The following is an 18244-nucleotide window of genomic DNA, read 5'->3' as shown; positions in this document are numbered from 1 at the left end:
TATCTGTACCCTTGTTCATGATATTTAGAGATTCTCTGGTGTCTGGTATTGTGCCAAGGGACTGGCGCAAGGCGAATGTGGTGCCAATCTTCAAAAAGGGCTCTAGGTCTTCCCCGGGAAACTATAGCCCGGTAAGTTTAATATTCATTGTGGGTAAATTGTTTGAAAGACTTATAAGGGATTACATACAGGAATACATAGGGGATATTTGTATTATAAGTGATAGCCAGCATGGGTTTACTAAGGATAGAAGTTGTCAAACCAATCTAATTTGCTTTTATGAAGACGTGAGTAGAAGCCTTGACAGAGGAATGGCTGTGGATATAGTGTTTCTGGATTTTGCCAAAGCATTTGATACTGTCCCTCATAGACGTCTGACAGGTAAGTTAAGGTCTTTGGGTTTGGAAATTTTAGTTTGTAACTGGATTGAACACTGGCTCATGGATCGTACCCAGAGAGTGGTGGTCAATAATTCGTACTCTGATTGGTTCACGGTTATTAGTGGTGTACCCCAAGGTTCAGTACTGGGCCCGCTGTTGTATAATTTATTTATCAATGATATAGAGGATGGTATTAACAGCTCTGTTTCTATCTTTGCAGATGACACCAAGCTTTTTAGCACGGTACAGTCTATAGAGGATGTGTATATAGAGGGGGGCTGTGTATATAGAGGGGGGGCTGTGTATATATAGAGGATGTGCATAAGTTACAAGATGACTTGGATAGACTAAGTGTCTGGGCATCCACTTGGCAAATGAGGTTCAATGTGGATAAATGTAAAGTTATGCATCTGGGTACTAATAACCTGCATGCGTCTTATGTCTTAGGGGGGATTAAACTGGCAGAGTCACTGGTAGAGAAGGATCTGGGTGTACTTGTAAATCACAGACTACAGAATAGCGCAATGTCAGGCTGCTGCTTCCAAAGCCAGCAGGATATTGTCATGTATCAAAAGAGGCATGGACTCAAGGGACAGGGACATAATACTCCCCCTTTATAAAGCATTGGTACGGCCTCACCTGGAGTATGCTCTTCAGTTTTGGTCGCCTGTACATAAAAGGGACACTGTGGAGCTGGAAAGGGTGCAGAGATGCGCAAATAAACTAATATGGGGCATGGAACATCTTAGCTATGAGGAGCGATTAAAGGAGTTACAATTGTTTAGTCTTGAGAAGAGACGTTTAAGGGGGGATATGATAAACGTATATAAGAATATTAATGGCCCATACAAAAAATATGGAGAAAAAATGTTCCAGGTTAAACCCCCCCAAAGGACGAGGGGGCACTCCCTCCGTCTGGAGAAGAAAAACTTTAGTCTCAAGGGGCGACACGCCTTCGTTACCATGAGAACTGTGAACTTATGGAACAGTCTACCTCAGGAACTGGTCACAGCAGGAAAAATTAACAGCTTTAAAACAGGATTAGATACATTCCTGGAACAAAGTAACATTAATGCTTATGAAGAAATATAAAATTCCATCCCTTCCCCAATATCGCGCCACACCCCTACCCCTTAATTCCCTGGTTGAACTTGATGGACATATGTCTTTTTTCGACCGTACTAACTATGTTACTATGTTACTATGATGCCGCTGTTGGGGGTGATTTGACTGGTGTTGCTGCATTTCGCACGGAGGGGGTTCTTCGGGTCCAGCCTCCTGTCGTCGATGTGAGCCGAGTCCGTGATGTCCGGAGCCGTCCAGCAGCTGGAGTTACGGCCGCTGGTCCAGAGCCGGTGAGGTCGGGTGAGTACACCACTGTCTCCACTGCTGCGGGTTCAGGTGGGGTGGGGGGGTTGGAGGGTTTGCAATATTTCGTAGATGGGTTGCAAGCGTTGCTGCGCAGTAGCGGGTTGTCTGCGGGTGGGTCGCCGGTACCTGTGTGGGGCGCAGCGTCTTTGTCCAAGGGGCTGGTGGATACCGCGGACCTTCTCCAACTGTCTTTAGGCGTTCGCTATTTTGGGCAGCGTTGTGGGAGAAAAGTCGCCGGAGCATTGCTCTGGTCTCTTTTGTTATTTGGACGCTGTTGGGGAGGCGTATTGGGTGTATGGGGGTTCGGCGTGGCTTCGGTACGACGAACAGTTTAGGCAGCGGATGGCGGTGCGCCATGATTTGAGGTGGGACCATAAGGACATAGGGCTGTGGATGCGGCTTATGGTGGCTCCACGCAGTGGGGGTGGCCTGCAGTCCTTTCGGGACAGCGCCGGAGGTGCAGGGCCGGGGTCAGGGTGGTCCGGGGGGGCTGGTAAGGGTGTTTGCTGGCAATTCAATGAAGGGAATTGCAAGTTCGGAGCAGAGTGCCGTTTTAAGCACGAATGCTCCGGGTGCGGAGTGGGTGGCCACGGGCTGTCGCGCTGTTTCCGGCGGGGTAAAGGCAAATTGGGGGAGGTTGATGCGAAGAGGGGCGACCCCGGTGCAGGTGGCAAGGATGGAGCCTTTCCTCGGCAAGTGCCCAAATAGGGCGGCGGCGGAATTTTTGAGGGCGGGGTTTACGGACGGATTCCGTATCCCCTTTGAGGGGGTTCTGGATGGGAATGGGGAGGTTAGGAATTTGGTCTCGGCTCTTGTCCGGACAGATTTGGTGGAGGAGAAACTGATGAAAGAGGTGTCTTTGGGTCGGATGGCTGGTCCTTTTGACTCGCCTCCGTTGGTGGGCTTGAGGGTTTCCCCATTGGGTTTGGTTCCTAAAAAGGAGCCTAATAAGTTCCGCCTGATTCACCACCTTTCACATCCTTCTGGAGGGTCGGTGAATGACGGCATTGACCCAGCTATCTGTGCTGTGACTTATACTTCTTTTGATGCGGCATTGGCGTGGGTCCGGAGGTACGGCCAGGGGGCCTTGTTGGCCAAGACGGACATTGAAGCCGATTTTCGTCTGTTACCGGTACACCCGGACAGTTTTGCGTTATTTGGGTGCTGTTTTGGAGGGGTTTTTTTTTGTAGACATGTGTTTGCCCATGGGCTGCTCAGTTTCATGTGCGTTTTTTGAGCAGTTTAGCTCCTTTTTGGAGTGGGTGGTGCGGGTAGAGTCGGGTTTGGATTCGGTTTTGCACTACCTTGATGACTTCCTGTTTTTGGGCCCGGCGGGGTCTAGGGTGTGTGCTATTTTACTACAGGAAATGGAGAGGGTGTCGGGCTGGTTTGGCGTTCTGTTGGCGCTTGACAAGACTGAGGGCCCGTCTACGTCGGTGAAGTTTTTGGGCATAGTGATCGACACTGTGGCCATGGAGTGCCGGCTGCCAGAAGATAAGCTGGGCGAGCTGAGGGAGGCGGTGGCAAGGGCGTGTCGGGTTCGGAAGCTGCAGCTGCGGGAGGTCCAGTCTTTGCTGGGGCGTCTCAATTTTGCGTGCCGGATCATGCCTATGGGGAGGGTTTTTTGCAGACGTCTCGCGGCGGTCACGGTGGGTGTTTCTCGGCCTAATCATTATGTGCGGTTACTGGTGGGGTTGCGTGACGACCTGAGGGTGTGGCAGGATTTTTTGGGTCGGTATAATGGGCGCTCTGTGGTGATGGGGAGGCCGGTATCGAGCGTTGACCTGGATCTGTATACCGATGCGGCTGGGGCCTGCGGGTTTGGGGCTTACCTTCAGGGTCAGTGGTGTGTGGAGGTATGACGGGAGACGGGGCTGACTAGGAACCTTGCATTCCTGGAATTGTTCCCGATCGTGGTTGCGGTGTTTGTATGGGGGGAGCTGTTTCGCAATAGGAATGTGTGCTTCCATTGTGACAACCTGGGGGTGGTTTTGGCTATCAACAACCAGACGGCGAGTTCTCCGCCAGTGGTCACGTTGCTGAGGCGATTAGTGTTGAGGGTGCTAGAGCTTAATTCTCAGGTGGTGGCGTTGCATGTGCCGGGGGTGGATAATTCGGTGGCTGACGCTCTCTCTCGCTTACAGTGGGACCGTTTCCGGGAACTGGCGCCGGATGCCGTGTCCGGAATGGCTGTGGCATCTGGTTTAGAGGTGGCGCTCGCTTTCGTCTGTCGGTCAGTAAGCCAGGCTACTTGGGCTTCTTATCGACGCTGGTGGTCGGACTGGGAGACGCTACTGGGACAGTTGTCGTTTATGGGCGCCCCTGCAGATTGGGAGGCGGCCCTATTGTATTATGTTGGTAGGCCGTTTTGCGAGGACGTGTCTCCGGCGGGGATTGGCCGTCGGATGTCGGCTTTTGCGTTCTGGTTCAAAGTTCGTGGTTTGCCGGACGTCTCTAAGTCGTTTTTGGTGCGTTAGGCACTGCGGGGGTTTCGGAGGGGGGCGGTGTCCAGGGATTCGAGGCGTCCGGTGACTTTTCCGCTTTTGTGTCGGTTGGGGACGGCGTTGGATGGGATTTGTATTTCGGATTACGAGCGTTGTTTGTTTTGATTGGCGTTTGTTTTGGCGTTTTTTGGGGCATTTCGGATGTTAGTTTGGAAGGTGGGGTTTTGCGTTCTTTGCTGCGCCGTTCCAAAACGGATCAGGAGGGTCGTGGGGTTACTGTGCGTTTGGCGGCCTTACGGGGCTCGGCTATGTGTCCGTTTTTTTTGCTATGCTGCTTTTTTGGAGGTGAGGGTGAGGGTTGTGGGTCCTTTATTGGTACACGCAGACGGGAGTTTTTTATTGCGTTTTCAATTTGTGGGGGTTTTTCGGAAGTGTTTGGCGGTGGTGGGTTGTGTGGCACGGGATTATTGCTCGCATGCGTTCCGCATTGGGAAGGCTACAGAGGCGTCTCGTTGGGGCTTGGGACCCGAGATCATTAGGCGGATTGGGAGGTGGGAGTCGGAGAGGTTTCAATTGTATGTTCGTCCTCATTTGCTGTGATTGTTGTGTGTTGGGGGAGTGCGGTTTGTAGTTTGTTATTGTTTTTTGTCTTTCAGGTGGCGGCCTGGGACTTGTGTGGATTATCGGCCACTCCTATGTGGTGAGGGGTGGGGTGCGGGCTGGTGTTCGTCCAGCGGGCCGGCAGTTGGGCTTGACGAGTTCGGCAGGTCAGGTCCACTGGTTGGGGAAGAGCGGAATGCAGAATTGTTGGCCAGGGTTCAGTTTTTTGTACACTTGGACAGAGCCTCCAACGACCTTGTCATACACCTAGGAGGGAATGATTTGGGTGTGAGGAGATCCCGGGATCTGACCCGGGACATCAAGCTGGACTTGATGCGATTGTGGTCGTCCTTTCCAGGCCTGATCATCGTGTGGTCTGAAATGGTGGCCAGGAGGAAATGGAGGCAGGCCAGGTCTGTGGTTGCCATTAATAGAGCACGGATTAAACTCAAATAGGTGGTGGGCAAATTCGTGGCCCGTAATGGTGGCCTGGTGGTGCGTCATAGAGAATTGGAGGGGAGCTCTTCGGAGTTCTTGGATGATGATGGCGTTCATCTGAATATTTTTGGTATGGATCTGTGGATCTTGGAGATTCGGGAGGTGGTGGAGCGAGCACTTAGTCTGTGGTGGAACGGGGACAAGTGAGGAGTCACTTGTCGCCATTGTGGCAGTGGCAGGAGAGAGACCTGGAGGTACAAGTGGATGGCATGGAGGTGATGGGATACAGTGTGGAGGTGGGCTGGGAGCGGTCCCAGCCCGATGGAAAATTCTGCAAGGGAACATGGGTTCCCAGGATGGTTGGGGGGCCTCACAAAATGGTGCTCCTGTGCAGGCGCTAACGGCTAGGAGCAAGTGAGGCCCCATTCTAGCTTGGGCTCGGTAACAGTGACTTCAGGTCCTCCTCCTGTATTAGGGACATGTTAATTGGTTAACTTATGTTAAGAATGTTTTATTCAGGGCGTGGCTGGACACGCTAGAGAGAGGAAGCATGGTGTGAGAGCTCCCGCCGGACTGGACTGAAAACGGGCTAATCTGAAGGTTATGGGTGGTAGATCTCGTGCCAAACGGAAGAAGAAGCAACCTGCACCCACTGTGCCTCCTCTGAGCGGTATCACCTGCTATTTCGCATCTCAGCCATCCGATCGGACCGACCAGCCTGTGGTGCGGCCTTCAGACGCCATTCCCCAACAACAGCAGTGCGAGGCGGGGAGAAGGAGTGAGCAGGCGCTCCACGCGGCGTCTGCATCAAGTGACCCCGCTGACAGTGCAGCTCACACGGCCTGCAGACAGAGAGAAACCGGCGACAATACACAGGACTCTGTTCCGGGCTTTGACAATGCGCCGTGCGCGATACTGGAAGTAAGTGCCGCCGCCTCCCTCCAGCACCAGTGCTCGGCTACCTCACGGCCTCCACTGCTGCCATCTCCTGCTGCGCCACAGACCTCTGCCGTCCAGCACCCGGTCACCTACTGGTGCGGAACTGCACTTAACTTAGAGACTCCTTCCCCACTTACCTCCACATCCCTACCTGAGTGCTTATCTGCCTCTGTCAGACCACCAATGCCCGGGCATCAACCTACTAAGAAGCTAGGCCCTGCCATACAGCCTATATCCACCAACCTCTATGTGACACAGATAGGGATGGGATCCTCACAGTCTACTGATCACAAACCAGTAGGGCAGTCTGCAATACCTGCCTCCCCGGCTCCTGACCACAGCTTGATGCCACAACCTGAACATCAGGTACTTCCTGCACCTGAATTTCGCCAGGGCTTGCAGCCTGAGTCCCCAACTCCCAATAATATATCACACGACACAATAGCCTCCTCCATGGCTGCCGGTCCTGCCGCAATGAATCCACAGGCTGCTGGCCCCTCGCCATCCTTGCCGTCTCCTGCCACTGGCCAACACGTTTCACGTGAGATCCAGTATACGAATCCTGCATCTATGACACCTTTATTACCTACCTGCCAGGACTCGGGGAATGCCCAGCAGTCACAAGATGGCGATTGGAGGCTGGTTGAGAAACGACATAAATCGCAAGGGACTTTACGTACACCACCTGTATGCGGAGCGGCTGCGCCACCCCAGCTACCTGTGCTCCCAGAAAAGGTTCCTGGCCCTCCGGCATGCGACATAACTGACTGGGCCAATGAAATGTACTCTGATGGCTCCAACTCTGATAGAGACTCTCAAGACTCATCTGTGGATAGTGACGCCCCTGATTACTGGGGTAAAAGTCCCCCTGCAAAGAAAAAATTATTCAAGACCCCGATGAAAGTGAGACATAATAAACGCCGCTCCTGTGACCATTCATCCTCTGAGGACTCTCATACTCCAACGGAGGATGCCCCTCATGGGTTTGCACCCTCTAGACAGCAGATGTCAGCCATAGCTGCCACGCTTCAGTCACATGTGCCGCCTCCTACCTTTCCACTTACTCCTGAGATGGCGCTCTCGACATTGCAGGGACACCCTGAATTGCAAGCACTCTTGACCCCGATCCCCACTAAAGCTGACTTGGCAACGCTGGTGACCGATCTCAAACTTGCTTGGAACCGTGACCTGGAACCCGTTAAGGCTCTACTACTACAACCCACCTCCAGAAACTACATGAAGCCACAGAGAAATTGACATTACAGCAAATCCACACAATTGATCACTTGGACGATCTTGATAATAGGAATCGGCGCAATAATCTTAGGATCAAGGGCCTTCCGGAAACAGTTCCACCTCAGAACTTGCCAGATACATTGCAACGTCTCTTTAATGAACTACTAAAGAAACCGCCGTATTCGAACATAGAACAGGATCGTGCTCACAGGGCTCTCAAAGCGAAACATCCTGATCCGAAAAAGCCCCGTGATGTTGTCTGCAGAGTGCATCATTTTCTCCAGAAAGAGGCAATCCTGAGAGGTGCTAGACAGGTTAAAAACCTTTCCTATAATGATTCCCCTATACAGATATATCCAGATCTTTCTCTACGGACCCTCCGTTTGAGAGCCTCCTTGAAACCGTTGCTGACTCTGCTACAAAATGCTAAAATTGTTTACAGATGGGGCTTCCCCTTCTCTCTGATTGCAAAGTATGGATCCAATATCTCTACGCTCAAGAGACCAGAAGATTTGCCTGCCTTCCTTGAAGCCTTCCGTCTCCCCCATGTCAGTCTGCCTGAGTGGGAAGCCTTGTTCTTATCTCCCCTTCCTGCTGCACCGCAAAACCGTCCTGATCGATCTCCGAGAGACCGTCCATCTGAGGTCACCACAAGTGTCCCGCTGCAGCAAAGATCGAAACGTAAAACCTGAACTGCCTATCTGAGATATTAGTGTATTACCTCATATGTAGTTTAACACTGTCAAATGTGGTTGCATTATGTCACCGCAGATAGATTACTGATATTTCTTGTCTTTATAGCTTGTCCTCATATGGTCACTGTTTCTTGGCCTGTTAGTCTTATGTTCTTTACTTGTTTATTTTATGTCTCCTTTGCTCCCATGGTACCCACTCTTCCTAAAAATAATTTACTACCTGCACACATAATGCCCATAACCTACCAACTACCATTGTTCCCCTAATTTAGTTGCTACTGTTGTCACACTTAGCCCGTTTCATACTCGCCTCATCCCCTTAAGCGGGGATGAAGCTCTGACCTGTTACTCATAAGTCCAACCCAGGACCACTAAATGCTGTCCTTTCTGGCTTGTCTATCACGTTACCCCACTAGTATGTACATCGGACTGGTTCCGTTGGTACCTCTGACCCTTATGGTCTAGTCCTTTAGTCCCTTTGCTTCTGTGTCTGTGCAGAAGCTTCTCTTCCCTTGCTTTCCTCCCTTTTCCCTTCCTCCCCACTTACTTGTGCTCTCTTCTATACGCAGACTTGAATACTCGGACACTTGCCTGACTGATGGGCTGGACCCTCCACCTGTCTACCAACGGTGTGGTGAATATTGGCATTTACACATTACATCTGATGGCGGTTGACCTTCACATTACTACCCTTAATGTCAAGGGTTTCAACACCCCCGAAAAGCGTGCCCAGACGTTGTTCTCCATTCATAAGCAAAGATCCCATATCATAGCTCTACAGGAAACACATTTTAAAAAAGGTCACCTCCCTACCATACCAACCAGGCACTACGATAAATGGATACATAGTGTTAACCCTGATTCCAGGACTCAGGACGCTTCCCATTACGATCCAGACCTCCCTAATTGACACAGACGCTCGATTTGTCTTCGCCAATTGCCTCCTTGCGGGACGTAATCTGACGGTGGCCTCTATATACGCTCCGAACCATAACCAAATTCAGTTCTTACTGAAGACTTTGGAGAGACTCTCCTCCTTTGCCACGGGTCAGATTCTCCTGTGTGGAGACTTTAACACACCTCTATTCCCTCAGGTGGACACCTCATCAGGACACTCATACATCTCTCATAGTAAACTCAGGGCCCTTAGGCATAAGCTACATCTACTACAATTAATTGATACCTGGAGAGCCTTCCATCCACAAGGACGAGATTATACCTTCTTCTCACACCCTAGACAAACATACAGTAGAATAGACTACATTCTCTGTTCACACTCCCTCCTCCCCTCTTTTACTTCTGTTACGATTGGTGTTGTCTCTATGTCTGATCATGCCCCAGTTCAGGGTACATTTACGCTTCCGACCTTGGCCAAGCCACATGCCTCTTGGAAGCTTAATGAGTCGTTGCTTTCTGATGCTCTTTGCATTCAGGAACTGAAATCGACGATTCCCCATTTTATTCAAGACCACTCGTCAGATCCGTCGTCACCGCTAATCAAGTGGGAAACATTGAAATGTGTCTTGAGGGGAGTTTTGATGAGGCATGGGGCTCGGCTGAAAAGGGAAGCCTCGGCTAAGCTGATGACATTATACCGAGAGCTGCACATCCTAGAGACACGGCACAAACAACACCAACAGGACTCAACTTACCGTGAACTCATCAGAGTCAGGAGTGATCTGTTAGAGACGCTCAACAAAAAACACTGCCACTATAGACAACTAACGGGTAGACTGTTCTACGAGTGGAGTAATAAATCGGGGAAGATGCTGGCGAGGGCCCTTAGGGCGACACGCTCGACCCTCTATGTCCCCTCCATTCGCACTCGATCAGGCACCCCTTCTTCCCTCACGCCGGAAATACTGGAAACTTTTCAGAAATATTATACAGACCTATATAACCTCCCTAAACCTACCGCTCTCTCCTCTCACACTGACACTTAACCCTCCTTACAGAATTACTTACATGAAACGGCATTGCCCATCCTAACTGCTGAATCTATCTCGGACTTGGAGGCTCAGTTCACCCCTGAGGAACTCCACCTGGCGATATCGGCCCTACCTGTTGGTAAAAGTCCGGGACCAGATGGCTATACTGCCAAGTTCTATAAGACCCTCAGGGATGACCTGTCCTCCACACTCCTGCTGACTTTTAATGCTATCTCATCTTCCTCCTCAATCCCCCAGGCCTTCCTTGACGCATATATCACAGTCATTCCAAAAGATGGGAGGGACCCCCTGCAGTGCTCTAACTACCGACCAATATCTCTCCTTAACCCCTTAAGGACTGAGCCCTTTTTCACCTTAAGGACTCGGCCATTTTTTGCAAATCTGACCACTGTCACTTTAAACATTAATAACTCTGTAATGCTTTTAGTTATCATTCTGATTCCGAGATTGTTTTTTCGTGACATATTCTACTTTAATGTAGTGGTAAAATTTTTTGGTAACTTGCATCCTTTCTTGGTGAAAAATCCCAAAATTTGATGAAAAATTTGAAAATTTTACATTTTTCTAACTTTGAAGCTCTCTGCTTGTAAGGAAAATGGATATTCCAAATAATATTTTTTTTATTCACATATACAATATGTCTACTTTATATTTGCATCATAAAATTGATGAGTTTTTACTTTTGGAAGACACCAGAGGGCTTCAAAGTTCCGCAGCAATTTTCTAATTTTTCACAAAATTTTGAAACTCGCTTTTTTTCAGGGACCAGTTCAGGTTTGAAGTGGATTTGAAGGGTCTTCATATTAGAAATACCCCATAAATGACCCCATAAAAAAAAACTGCACCCCCGAAAGTATTCAAAATGACATTCAGTAAGCGTTTTAACCCTTTACGGGTTTCACAGGAATAGCAGCAAAGTGAAGGAGAAAATTCACAATCTTCATTTTTTACACTCGCATGTTCTTGTAGACCCAATTTTTGAATTTTTGCAAGGGGTAAAAAGGAGAACATTTTTACTTGTATTTGAAACCCAATTTCTCTCGAGTAAGCACATACCTCATATGTCTATGTAAAGTGTTCGGCGGGCGCAGTAGAGGGCTCAGAAGGGAAGGAGCGTCAAATGGTTTTTGGGGGGCATGTCACCTTTAGGAAGCCCTATGGTGCCAGAACAGCAAAAACCCCCACATGGCATTCCATTTTGGAAACTAGACCCCTCGGGGAACGTAACAAGTGGTAATGTGAACCTTAATACCCCACAGGTGATTCACAACTTTTGCATATGTAAAAAAATATATATTTTTTTACCTAAAATGCTTGGTTTCCCTAAAGTTTTACATTTTTAAAAAGGGTAATAGCAGAAAATACCCCCCAAAATTTGAAGCCCAATTTCTCCCGATTCAGAAAACACCCCATATGGGGGTGAAAAGTGCTCTGCTGGCGCACTACAGGTCTCAGAAGAGAAGGAGTCACATTTGGCTTTTTTGAAGGAAATTTTGCTCTGGGGGCATGCTGCATTTAGATAGCCCCTATGGTGCCAGGAGAGCAAAAAAAAACCACATGGCATACCATTTTGGAAACTAGACCCCTCAGGGAACGTAACAAGGGGTAAAGTGAACTTTAATACCCTACAGGTGTTTCACGACTTTTGCATATGTAAAAAAAATAAAAAAAATGTACCTAAAATGCTTGGTTTCCCAAATAATTTACATTTATACAAAGGGTTAAAGCAGAAAATACCCCCCAAAATTTGAAGCCCAATTTCTCCCGATTCAGAAAACACCCCATATGGGGGTGAGAAGTGCTCTGCTGGCGCACTACAGGTCTCAGAAGAGAAGGAGTCACATTTGGCTTTTTGAAAGCAAATTTTGCTCTGGGGGCATGCCGCATTTAGGAAGCCCCTATGGTGCCAGGACTGCAAAAAAAAGCCCACATGGCATACCATTTTGGAAACTAGAGCCCTCGGGGAATGTAACAAGGGGTTAAGTGAACCTTAATACCCCACAGGCGTTTCACGACTATTGCATATGTAAAAAAAATAAAAAATTTTTACCTAAAATGCTTCTTTTCCCAAAAACTTTACATTTTTAAAAAGGTAAAAGCAGAAAATATCCCCCAAAATTTGAAGCCCAATTTCTCCCGAGTACGGCGATACCCTATATGTGACCCTTAACTGTTGCCTTGAAATACGACAGGGCTCCAAAGTGAGAGCGCCATTTGCATTTGAGGCCTAAATTAGGGATTGCATAGGGGTGGATATAGGGGTATTCTACGCCAGTGATTCCCAAACAGGGTGCCTCCAGCTGTTGCAAAACTCCCAGCATGCCTGGACAGTCAACGGCTGTCCGACAATACTGGGAGTTGTTGTTTTGCAACAGCTGGAGGCTCCGTTATGGAAACAGTGGCGTACCAGACGCTTTAATTTTTATTGGGGAGGGGAGGGGGGCTGTGTAGGGGTATGTGTATATGTAGTGTTTTTTTTACTTTTTATTTTATTTTTTGTGTTAGTGTAGTGTAGTGTTTTTAGGGTACAGTCGCACGGGCGGGGGTTCACAGTAGTTTCTCGCTGGCAGTTTGAGCTGTTGCAGAAAATTAGCTGCAGCTCAAATTTGCAGCCCGATACTTACTGTAAGCCTCCGCCCATGTGAGTGTACCCTGTACATTCACATTGGGGGGGACATCCAGCTGTTGCAAAACTACAACTCCCAGCATGCGCTGACAGACTGTACATGCTGAGAGTTTTAGTTTTGCAACAGCTGTAGGCACACCGGTTATGTATCACGGAATTTGTGACCTTACTCAGTATTTCAAAACCAGTGTGCCTCCAGCTGTTGCAAAACTACAACTTCCAGCATGTACGGTGCATGGTGTAATGTGACTGCTGGGAGTTGTAGTTTGCAACAGCTGGAGGCACACCAGTCGTGAAACACTGAGTTAGATAAAAAAAAAACTCTAAGTTTCACAACCAGTGTGCCTTCAGCTGTTGCAAAACTACAACTCTCAGCAGTCACCGACAGCCAACGGGCATGCTGGGAGTTGTAGTTATGCAACCAGCAGATGCACCACTACAACTCCCAGCATGCACTTTAGCTGTTTGTGCAAGCTGGGAGTTGTAGTTATACAACAGCTGAAGGTACACTTTTCCATAGAAAAAATGTGCCTGCAGCTGTTGCAAAACCATAAGTCCCAGCATGCCCATAAGGGAATGCTGGGAGTTGTGGTGGTCTGCCTCCTGCTGTTGCATAACTACAGCTCCCAGCATGCCCTTTTTGCATGCTGGGAGCTGTTGCTAAGCAACAGCAGGAGGCTGTAACTCACCTCCTGCTGCTGCTCCGTCGCAGGACTGTCCCTCGCCTCCGCCGTCGCTCCTGGGGCCCCGATCCCAACATGGATGCCGGGGATCGGGGTCCCCAGCACCCGGGGTCGTCTTCCCGCACCCGCTCACGCCCTCCGGAAGAGGGGCGGAGCGGGTGCGGGAGTGACACCCGCAGCAGGCGCCCTGATTGGTCGGCCGGTAATCCGGCCGACGAATCAGGGCGATCGTGAGGTGGCACCAGTGCCACCTCACCCCTGCAGGCTCTGGCTGTTCGGGACCGTCAGAGACGGCCCCAAACAGCCAGTAATTCCGGGTCACCGGGTCACTGGAGACCCGATTGACCCGGAATCGCCGCAGATCGCTGGACTGAATTGTCCAGCGATCTGGGGCGATCGCCGACATGGGGGGGCATAATGACCCCCCTGGGCGATATGCCGGGATGCCTGCTGAACGATTTCAGCAGGCATCCGGCTCCGGTCCCCAACCGGCTAGCGGTGGGGACCGGAATACCCACGGGCGTATGGATACTCCCTGCGTCCTTAAGGACTCGGGATGCAGGGCGTATCCATACGCCCTGCGTCCTTAAGAGGTTAACACTGACACAAAATTATTCGCGAAATTAATAGCAAATAGATTGGCACCCTACATGAGCTCCCTCATCCACCCGGATCAGGTGGGCTTCGACCGCGGAAGGGAGGCAAGAGATAATACTCTATGAGCATTCTCTGCAGTGCATTGTGCTCGATTACACGCTTCTCCCCTATTCTTGCTCTCTCTGGACGCGGAGAAGGCCTTTGACCGGGTGGACTGGGAATTTTTGGGATCGACTCTGAGACAAATAGGTTTGGGCCCCCATATGTTTGCCAGAATCATGGCGCTGTATTCCTCACCCCAGGCTAGAATTAGAATCAATGGACAGCTGTCGGCTCCCTTTAGCATTCGCAACGGTACGAGGCAAGGATGCCCATTATCACCTATCCTTTATGTCCTATGCATGGAGCACTTGCTCAATGCAATACGCTCGAATCCAGATATAAGAGGCCTCTCCTCTCCCTCGTGCAGTTGCAAATGCTCAGCGTTCGCTGACGATGTCCTTCTTTTTCTCTCCTCCCCGCTCACTACCCTCCCTTCCCTCCTCTCCACCATAGCACAATATTCGGCTTATAGTAACTATAAACTGAACCCATCCAAAAGCGAAGCTTTGAATATCACACTGCCCTCCCAAATGATCACTCACATTTCTTCCACTTACCCTTTTAAATGGCAGAGGTCATCACTGAAATATCTTGGGATCCTAGTCCCTAGTGATCTGGCTAGCACTTTTCAATTAAATTTTCCCTCATTGTTCCACACCCTGAGAACTGACTTGTCGAAATGGGACAATAAAAACTTCTCATGGATTGGCAGGGTAAATATTTTTAAAATGAACATCCTACCCCGCTTACTCTATCTCTTTGCCTGTATCCCCTGTCATATCCCCCGTTCTTTCTTTAAGGACCTCTCTGCAATGCAGTCTCACTTTGTTTGGAGTAAGAAACATCCCCGCTTGGCAGGGAAGGTGCTTTATAGACGCAAGAGGGAAGGTGGCCTCTCACTGCCAGACTGCCTATCGTATTACAAGGCGATCATATTAGCCAGAATACTAGACTGCTACCACAGTCAGACTGCTAAGCAATGGGTTGTCTTTGAAAGAAATCTCTGTGGTGTGGAAGCTAGGTCTACCTTGTGGACCAAAAGACTGCCCGCCCCCTTGCACCCACCTGACCATTTACCCCCGGTAACACATTCAATACTGCGAGCACATCAGTCCTACCTGAAAAATACATCTCACTATTTCCCGGATGGCCCCCTTATGCCCCTGTTTGGCAATGTGCTCTTCCCTCCAGCGCAGACTTCTGCCGCTTTCTTAACGCGTAAAAAGTCTGATTATGTCCTATTCTCTTCCTTACTGCAACCCACAGGCTTGAAATCCCTCTCCGACCTTTTGGGTGGAACTCAGCCTTCAACTATACATAGGTTCCAATATAATCAACTTCTACACTTCTATAACACCAACAAAGCCGCACTCCGTCTTCATAGACAACTGACCCCCTTTGAAACCCTTTGTGCGGCCTCCGCTCCTGTCCCCCATGCAATCGGAACTCTCTATGCCCTGATCATAGGGGAACGCTCTGAAATTCCCCTGCCCTATCGAGTGGCATGGGAAAGGGAACTACAATGTTCTATTCCTGACAATGACTGGTCTCGTGCCCTGCTACATTGTCACAAATCTAGTATCTCATGCAAGACACAAGAAACTAACTATAAAATCATCACGAGATGGTACAGAGTGCCGTCTCTTTTGGCGCAGATGTTCCCACAGGCTTCTGATGCATGTTAGAGGTGCGGACGCTCAAAAGGGACAGTGTCCCATATCTGGGTGACATGCCCGACATTGAATACGTTTTGGACACAAGTTTTATCTACCGTAAATAGGCTGACGACCCTTTCCATCGATAAGGACCCACGACCTATCCTCCTGTCCATATTCCCTAACACATGCCCCCGTCTGTCAGCCACTTTAGCACACTATTTACTTATCTCGGCTAGAGCTGTGATCCCTCGCCTTTGGAAATCTCCACTACCCCCGACCTACTCCTCATGTCTGAGGGAAGTTACCTATACTTGTAGGATGGAAGAACTCCGGGCAGACTCTACCCGACAGTTCGATAAATACCATGCTGTTTGGTCGCCTTGGCTATCCTATGTTGCCTCTCAGGAGTTCACTGATGATAACCTGGATCTGTCACCATGCACGCTCATCCCCCTCTGTCCAACTCCGCAATAGCTCACCCACAGTTGCTGTTTACTGCTTAGACAGGTGGAGAGGTTCAGTCCGAACAGGTAAGACTCTCTGCCATATTACACTAAGTCTGCTGCATCCTATCTCCCCCTCTTCGATTCTTCTACACCCCCCCTCCTTCCTCTATCCCCCCCTGTATCTTTTCCTCTCTCTCCCTCCTCTCCTATCTTCCAGTTCCCTCTACCACTATTGTGTTTCCTTTGTCTGCCCTGGTTCTCTGCTTCACTACTGGCGATGTTTGAATTTTCGCTAAAGTTATCGAATTTATACGTAGTTCTGAATCCTGTTAGCTACTCACAACCTCTGTTCTCTGGAGTTCTTTTATGATGTGAGGCTCGGACTGCTGTAATGTTTAACTTCGCTGAGTGACCCAAACTCCTTGTTTACTTGAGCCATGTGGGCTTTGTTGCCTGACCAGTGTTGACACTTCTCATGTTGTAATTTTCATTTTACCTTGTATGTTGAAAACCTTAATAAAACTTTACTTTGAAAAAAAAAAAGAATGTTTTATTCAATGTTATGTATGATGTTCATACAAGGTTGCCTTACAATGTTTTATTGTTATTTATTGTTTGATATTTAATAAAGGGGCTGCTGTGGCCTTGTTATCACCAACACTGTGTCTGTCATGTTTAAGGTAAGGGATTCCTCGTTACAAAGGGGGCTTCTGGGGGTTGGTGGATGGTAGGCTTTAGCAGCTATAATATCCCCTAGTCAAGGGTCCAGGCTGTAAAATAGAAGAACACCGGAGCAGCCAGATACACTGACTCTAAGGCTGAGCCTCATACTTCTACCGAAGCTGCAGAGTTATAGGGGAACTGTAAAAATGAAAGTACTACAACCCCCAGTGTGGTCCGTCTATGCCCCCCTAAGGGTCAGGGTTGGAGGAGGCACAGGTTGAAAAGACACACTACAATGGGAGTTGTAGTACTGAAGTTGTTAAAGAAAAAAAAAAATGTTTTCATCAGGTTGCCCATAGCAACCAATCAGATTGCTTCTTTCATTCTTGAGAAGACCTCTGAAAAATAAAAGAAGTGATCTGATTGGTTGCTAAGAGCAACTGGACAACATTTCCTCTCCACAGGTACATTTCCCCGATTGTCTTCATATTTAGGATGAGAATCTACTGACAAAGTGAGTAGCCAACCATTTCTGGGCATAAAACTCTGTAAGAGACAGCAGTCTGGGGGCGTCTGTGGTGGACATGAAGGAAGGGGGTCCAGGGAAATTGAGTTTTGACGTCTGCAGCGAGCGCTTCTCACTGAGCGACGGGTCTCATCCCAGGTATTGCAGGGGGACCCCCCACGATCAGCTACTTATCCCATAACCCATGGATAGGGGATAAGTTAATTTTTGCCATAGTTCTCCTTTAATTGGCCAGAACACACCCAAAATCGGTCCCAGACAAACATTGCTTCGTGTCCTGTCATTTCTCCCAGCTGTTCTTTTTCTACCTGCTTGTAAGGCATGCCTACACTCTCTAATTCCTTAAAGTGGTACTCCGCCCCTAGATATCTTATCCCCTACCTTAAGGATAGGACAAAAGATGACTGATCACTGGGACCCCCGCGATCTTCATGCAGCACCCGGCGTTCCAAATAATATATTTAGAACTCTGGGTTCTCGCCGTGCGGGTCGTGACCTCACGCCACGCCCTTTCCATTTATGTCTATGGGAGGTGGTGTGATGTCACAAGAAGGTGTGGCATGATGTCACGAATCCCACCACAGGAACCAGTGATCTAAACATACTATTTAGAATTTTGGTTGCTGCATGGAGATTGCTGGGGTCCCAGCAGCAGGATCCCCTTGATCAGACATCTTATCCCCTATCCTTTACATAGGGGATAAGATATCTAGAGGCGGAGTACCCCTTTAAGGGACAGTTCATGTACCCAAAGGTTGATCCTTTGCAACTGTATGACCCCTAGCAAGTTCCCTGCATGAGTCCCATTCATCAGAAAAAGGCTTGTGCATGGAACTTGCTGGGTGTTGTACGTTTGCCTCATAAACTGCACCACCCAGCATCAGTTACCTC

Source organism: Hyla sarda, chromosome 4 (assembly GCF_029499605.1).
Source record: "Hyla sarda isolate aHylSar1 chromosome 4, aHylSar1.hap1, whole genome shotgun sequence".
NCBI lineage: Eukaryota > Metazoa > Chordata > Amphibia > Anura > Hylidae > Hyla > Hyla sarda.
The sequence above is the reverse complement of the archived record's forward strand: the minus strand, read 5'-3'. Positions refer to the sequence as shown.